Source organism: Erythrolamprus reginae, chromosome 12, assembly GCF_031021105.1.
Source record: "Erythrolamprus reginae isolate rEryReg1 chromosome 12, rEryReg1.hap1, whole genome shotgun sequence".
NCBI lineage: Eukaryota > Metazoa > Chordata > Lepidosauria > Squamata > Dipsadidae > Erythrolamprus > Erythrolamprus reginae.
In genome coordinates, this window is record NC_091961.1 from 722,779 (window position 1) to 730,527 (window position 7,749).

The following is a 7,749-nucleotide window of genomic DNA, read 5'->3' on the forward strand; positions in this document are numbered from 1 at the left end:
AATTGGCGTTAGACTTATGGTTGGGGGTCACCACCACATGAAGAACTCTATTAAGGAGTTGTGGCATTGGAAAGATTAATGCTAGAGCTACTGCTAAAGCGGGACCCTCACTCTTTAGGTGGCCCTCCCACCCTTGGAGGCTTTTAAGAAGAGACCAATTCAGCCATTTGGCTGAAATAGTACAGTGTCCACTGCTTGAGCAGGGGTTGGACTAGAAGACCTCCAAGGCCCCTTCAATCATTGTTCTTTCTGTTGCTCTGGCTGTCAAGGCCGCAGACCTCGTGGGCCTGGTAAGGGGACCTCCCCACAATGGCTGGGGTGCACAGTGGTTAGAGTGCAGCACCGCAGGCTACTTCTGCTAGCTGTAGTTCAGCAGTTCAAATCTCACCACTGGCGCAGGGTCCACTCAGCCTTCCCTCCTTCCCAGGTGGGTCAGATGGGGACCCAGATTGTTGGGGGCAAGAGGCGGATTCTGTCAACCGCTTAGACAGGGCTGGAAAAGGGGTAAACAAGTGCTAAATGCGCATTGCTATTGCTACCTGGTGAGAAGGCAACCGGAAGGCCAGCAGCCCCTCCAGGCAGACGTTCAGAAGCAGCTGTTCCCCCAGCCGAATCTGGACCCTCCCGCCCCCTCCCCCAGGGCAGAGCCCCCTCCCGCCTCCTCCTTCCCGGCTTCAACATCTGCAGCACCTGCCCAGCACTCCTGCGAGGGAGAATTGCAAGGCCAAGCCTTCCCACCAGAGCCGGTCAACACCATCTTTCAACACAGCTAAGCACAACATCTTTGTCAACCTTGCATCAGGGCATCGACAGGGCGCTTGTGAAGCTTGCCAATAGCACACGGCTGGGAGGGGCAGCGAGCATTTCTTGGGGGAGGGAAACCGTCCGGCCTCCTCTTGCTCCAGGAACAATACAAACCCAGGAGGGAGCTGAAAGTTGACCTGCAGCAGGATGTGTGCGAAGGGCCTGGCTCCCTCCTTTGTCATTCGCAAGTGAACCATGAGCCCAATGTTAAAAGGGGGCATTAAATTAAATTCAATTGAATTAAATTAATTTGATTTCTATGCCGCCTAATCCCTTGGGAATCAGGGTGGCTTACAAGAATAAAAATATGATACAATCTTACAAAATCTTACAAAAGTCAAATAGTAATTAATAAAAAACAGTAAAACCCCATGATAAAACCATAACCTGAGTCCTGGTGTGGCATACAAATCATAATAATAATAATAATAATAATAATAATAATAATAATAATAATAATAATAATAATAATAACAAAAAAAAAAACCATAACCAACTATCCAATCAAACACCCATTCATACCAATCAGTCACAATTGGGTGGCGAGTAGGTCTCCCGTTCCCTGCCCCCAGCCCTGCCGCTAATGAATAGTCCAGAGCAGGGGAGAAAATCTGGACCCTTGGTGGCCCCCTCAGGCCCTGTCCAGTCAAGGGAGGATGGATGGAAACCGATCAAGGAGACCAAGGGGAGAGTCTATTCCACTGCCCTTACATGGACTCCTCCAGCCAAGCCGAGGCCACCGAGGCAGAAGGACCTTGGAGAGCTCCGCGCTGCCTGGCCGAGGGCGCCGCTGACCGCAGCCTGGGCTGGGGACCGGCAGGCGGTGGCTGGCAGCGACGGGGGTCCCCTCCCCCGGTCAGCGCGGCCCTCCGCTCCCCGGCTGCCCCGACCGACCCTCTGCACCGCGGAGCAGCGACGGCCGCCCGCCCGCCCCCCGCCCCCGGCCCTTGGCAGCTCAGCCTGCCCGGCTTCAGCGGCCGAGAGAGCCGGGCTCCTGGCGGGGGCGCTTCGGGGAGGGGGATCGTTGCAGGGACACAGGGGCGAAGGCGTGGGAAACGCCCCCCCCCCCACTCTCACGCGTTTCCTGCCTTCCTACGTAGCGTCCAATCTGGCCCGAGGGGAGCAAGCCACGGAAGAAGGCGGGGAGCAGAAAACCTCAGGGCCTCTGCTTGGGGGGGTCTGTCCAGGGAGGGGCCGGAGGGGGGCTGCCGAGGGGGAAGGGGGCTCTGGAGGCTGGCGGAGGCCAGGGCAATTCTGCCACTGCACCAGGGCAGGGAGCGAAATGGGGGGCGGAGATGCCGGGGGGGGGGCACGGAGGTATTGTTGAGGGACCAAAGACCCTGTTCATGCATGGTTTGATGGTGGGCCAGCAGACAGAGTCACCGTACATTCCTGGGACCTGAGTGGACACGGCTGGGCAGCCTCCCTAGACATGTGCTCTTGAGCCCAAGGCCAAGAGAGGAGCAGGTGGCAGGTTGCGCATTTATCATTGATTGATTGATTGATTGATTAGATTTGTATGCTGCCCCTCTCCCAAGACTCCAGGCGGCTTACAGCACATCATATAAAGCAATGAAATGCAAAGACAAATCTAACTCATTAAAACTACATAATCTAAAATCCCAATGTATTAAACATCAATCATATAGATTCATGTTCATTGGCCAGGGAGCCAGGACCTAATTGCCCCAAGCCTGGCAACATAAGTGAGTCTTCAGTTCAGAAGGCGAGGGGGGTGGGGCAGTGCGAATCTCCAGGGGAAGCTGATTCCAAAGTGCTGGGGCCCCTACAGAGAAGGCTCTTCCCCTGGGTCCCGCCAAGCGACATTGTCTAGTTGAGGGGACCTGGAGAAGGCCGACTCGGGGGGACCTGACCGGTCGCTGGGATCCATGGGGCAGGAGGTGGTCCCTCTGCATTGCACAGACCGGGTCCTTTTTATTCCCACCACCACCTCCTCAAAGAGCACCTGCCAATCCTCTGCCATCATTGTGGAAAGGGGGCTCTGGGGCAGGAGGAACCCTCTCTGCTCACAAGGAGCCTCTCCTGCCAGGCGCTCGTCCCCCCTCGAGGGCTCGTGGGCTGCGTCCGGTGCTGGTCTCAGGACCGTCTTGGGGTGTCGCTGTGGGAAACGTTGCAGCGACATGACCCCAAGGACAGATTCCGGCAGACGGAGTGGTATTCTGATTAATTAGGCCCATGAAGGGTCATTTGATCAGTTGTGGCACCACATGCAACCGGGAGACACTGCTGGGTCCCAGCTGACGGAAGCCTCGTGTCTCCAATTAACGCTTGGATCCCATATAAAACTGACGTTTAGTAGGAGGACAAATGAAATTCCCTTCAGCTGCTTTTCCTCAAGTGTCAAGAACACGTTTATTTGTGCTTTTTCAGTTCTGCGCTTTCCTGGCTGGTCCTTTCAAAGGAGGCCACAGTTTCAAACTGCCACGTTGCTTCTTTGCTCTGAGTCCCGGCCTCCAAGCAGCCCCGTCCGGCCTGGCACTGCCCCCTTCATGGCTGCAGGATTGGGGCCTCTCTGGACCCGATCCTCAGATTTATTTATTTTTTATGCCGCCCTTCTCCTTAGACTCAGGGCAACTCACAACATGTGAGCCATAGCACTTTTTAACAGAGCCACCGGCCTATTGCCCCACCACCATCCGGGTCCTCATTTGACCCCCCCCCCCCCGGAAGGAGGGAAGGCTGATTTGCCTGAGTCGGCTGAAAAAAGGAGCAATAAAACTGAGCACGACATACAGTGACCCAGAGGGGGGCTGCTAAGGGGGAAGGGTGACGTGTGCTCGCCCCTGTGGCTCTGAGTGCTGGTGGAGTCCAGCGCAATTCTGCTACTGCACCTTGGCAGGTACCAAAATCACACGCCGACACACAGGTACAGTAGCAGAATTGCACTGGACTCCATGGTTACTGCACCAAAACATTGGTGTGCCTGCGTGTCCACGCGCAATTTCACTACCTGCCCAGGTGCCGTAGCAGAATTGCGCTGGACTCCGCCAGCACTCAGAGCCCCAGGGACGAGCAGACGTCACCCTTCCCCCTTAGCAGCCCCCCCTCTGCCAACACCCCCAGATCAGAGTTTGAATAAACGAAGCACGATGCTAACAACGTGAAGACCTGCTGGGGGTAGAAAGAGGTGAAAGTGCAGGTGAGCCCCGAAGCAGGAGATGCGGAAAGGAAGGGCCCGGCCTGGCCCCCCACAACCGCCCTGGAGCCACGGATCACTTTTACCGGGTTTTTTCTGGCCTAAGTGTGAGACCTTCCTCTGCGTTGAACTTCATTTGGTGAACTATGCGTACATGGTTCACATTATAATACAGACTTGTTGCTCACTCGCCCGGTTTTTGTGAGTTTTAACTTTGTATGTCTATGTTATGTTTGTAATATTTGTATATATATATATGTAAATAATTTTTTTTTTAAAAAGAACTTCATTTTGTTAGATGGGCCCCAGTGTTGAAGTCTGTGGAGAAGGACCTGGATGGGGAGCCCGTCTCCTGGGGCGTCAGCTATTCCTTAGTACCATCTGCAAATTTGATCTTCTATTTCCCCATCTGTCATTTGTGGAGCTGTTGAAGAGTCCGGGGCCTCAGATGGAACTTGTGCACAGCTGGGCTTCTGCAGACTCCCTCAGCCCACCCAGGGGGGGCTGGCTTGCGAAGGTAAACAGGGGCTCAGCCAACTCAATCCCCCTCCCTCTTTTCCCCAAAGAGCTCCATGGGGTGGGCTTCTCTGACCTGCGGAAGAAGAAGAAGGAGAACTGTGAATGGAGGGCCAGGGATGGAAGGGCAGGAGGTCGAATGAAGAACATCTGGATGAGGGGGAGGGGGAGCAAAGGGGCGCAGCTGTTGGGGGTTGTGTCAGTGCAGGTGGTGCTCAAGTGGTGGCTCAGGGTGTTGGGATTGTACCCAAGGCCCCTGTGACTATTGACCCCACCTCTTGCCCCAGGGGTTCTATGCCTCTGTGTGGGTCTTTATAGGGTGTTTTCTCCTCCAGTTCTTCTATTCTTCTCCCCCCAGGCACATCCCCCTTTGGCCCCACCCGGTGAGCTTCCAGGAAAAGCCGTGGAGGAACTGTAAGATGATGGCAGGAGGTCATTGTATTCTCTTTTTAATGTTTTCTTTTTTTTCCTGTTTTAGGGATTTGAATGTTTTGGGTTTTTTTCTTGTGAACATTTCGTTTAATAGCGTGTTTTGCTATTTATCCAGCCCAAGTAAGAATGCACATTAAAAGAAACCCAGCCATGGATATTAATCTTCCTTAGTGAGAACAGCTGAGTGTGATTTGAAAAGCAATTAACACCCGACTAACAAAACGACAGTGGCCAGAGCGGAGCAAGCGGAGGGTTCCCTTGTGTAGATGTCTGGGCCTGGGTTGAAAAATCTGCATCTCGTCTCACCAGCCACATTCTCCCCTGCCCTGCGCAGCGGCTGACGGGAAGGGGGGAACTGCTGGATCACATCTGGCAGACTGTCTGGAGGAGAATCCCCATCTAGCCAGGGACGGGACTTGTCTTCCTCAGCCGGCTGAGAAACTGAGCCTGAAGGAGAGAATCATAGGACAGGAAGGGCCCTCGGAGGTCTTCTAGTCCAGCCCCCTTGACCCCCCCTCTACGGAGAATAATCCAGTCGGCCCATTTCAGATTCCAGCTGCCAAACCCTGAGACACGATGGCGGGATCTCTGCAGCTGTGCCTGCTCTGTGGAATCGCATCTTTCCCTCTCCCCCCACTTTGATTTTTAGAAGGGAGGGAGGATGGATATGGGGATGAGGGGCAGGGAAGGGAGGAAGGCGGGAAGGAAGGAAGGAAGGAAAGAAGGAAGGGAGGAAGGGAGGAAGGGAGGAAGGGAGGAAGGAAGGAAGGGAGGGAGGGAGGGAGGAAGGAAGGGAGGGAGGAAGGCGGGAAAGAAGGAAGGAAGGAAGGAAGGAAGGAAGGAAAGAAGGAAGGGAGGAAGGGAGGAAGGGAGGAAGGAAGGAAGGGAGGGAGGGAGGGAGGAAGGAAGGGAGGGAGGAAGGCGGGAAAGAAGGAAGGAAGGAAGGAAGGAAAGAAGGAAGGAAGGAAGGAAGGAAGGAAGGAAGGAAGGAAGGCATCATGCCAAGACTCACAAACAGCCACATATGCTGTACGGACCCTGGACCCAGTTTATCAGCATTGATTTGGAATGAATCAAATTAAACCCCAATAATATTTCATCTTTTTCATCTGTGAAGTTGCTTGGAAGGATTTTTAGAAGCTAATTATCATTAATATACTGATATTCAATTACATACATACATATATACAAACATATATACATATATACACACACACACACATATATACATACTGTATACTGTATATATATATATACACTTCTTTCTTGGTACAAGCTGATACGGAAGATAAGGGCAGAGAGCCCAGGTTCAAATCCCAGTAAGGGTGTGGCTACCTGATGAAGGCAAACAAGCCTGAAATAGATCTATGGTAGTCTTCCTTCCTTTTCATTATCAGCAAAAATATGTTACGTGGCTGGGCCTCTGCCTCCCGAGCACGGCCAGGAGAGAACAGGGGATGCTAACCCAGCTCCCCTGGAGATGCCCATGTCCAGTGAGGGGGCACGGGGGGGGGCACAGCCCGCTCCCCAATGCAACCTCTTGGTGCCCAGCAGGCCCCCACCCCACCAGAGCCTCCTCCCAGGAGTCTGCAGAGTGGCCACCCTGAGGATGTTCTGGAAGTCTCTGGGAATTTGGCTTTGTTCAGGCCTGAGATGAGGACGGTTGCTGGACTCCAGCCAGGTATTTTTGTGGTGTTGCGATTTCCTTTTTATTTGATTGTTCTTACTTTTAAAATATGAACCTCCCAGAGTCCTCTGGGGTTGGGCAGCCCGTACATTTAATAAAGACATATACAGTGAAGTATTACAATTGGGGAAAGTTCATGTTTATTGCCTTTTAAAGCAATGGGAGTGTTTTAATGCTAAGAGCGGTTCACTAGCGTTCTCTGTTTTTTTGCTTTTATCCATCACTTTTTGGTGAGCTGCTCAAAGCCACTGAGGTAATGGGCAGCATTTAAGTATCCTGCTCGTAAAATATTGCAAAGGAATAATCTCCCGCCAAAGTCTGAGGTGTATACACAGAAGTGCTAGATCAGGTTCATTGCTGACTAGTTTACAATTGAGAAGACCCTCCTGTTTGCTTACCCATCTGCACCTCTACAACTGCCTGGTTCGGTTCTGCAACCCAACAAGACCGACACAGACTTCAGAGGAGAATCAGAACTGCAGGAAAAACAATGGCTGCCCACCTGCCTTCCATTGAGGACCTGTAGAGTCAAAAAGAGGGTGGTGAAAATATTGATTGACGCCTTGCATCCTGGACACAAACTGTTTCAACTCCTACCCTCAAAACGTCGCTACAGAGCCCTGCACACAAAGACAACTAGACACTAGTTTCCCCCGGGAATGCCATCATTCTGCTAAACAAATAATCCCCTCAACACTGTCAAACTATTTACTAAGTCTGCACTACTATTAGTAGTAGTTTTTTCCCCATCATTCCTATCACCCATTTCCTCCCACTTAGGACTGTATGACTGTAACTTGTTGCTTGTATCCTTAAGATTTTTATTAATATTGTTTCTTCACTGCTTATTTGACCCCTACGACAATCCTTGTGTTGTACCACATGATTCTTGACAAATGTATCTTTTTCTTTGATGCACACTGAGAGCATCTGCACCAAAGACAAATTCCTTGTGTGTCCAATCACACTTGGCCAATAAAATTCCGCTCTGTTCTATTCTGTTTATCCTGGAGCTGCTTTTGCGGAGAGGGGTAAATAGACGCCCATATTCTTCGGCTGCAGATGGGAAGGGGAGGGGGCGTGGGGGGGAGGTACCTGAACCCATATAACGACCTTGCTTCCATTAGTTTAGTGCTCTAACGCATTGTTTTTA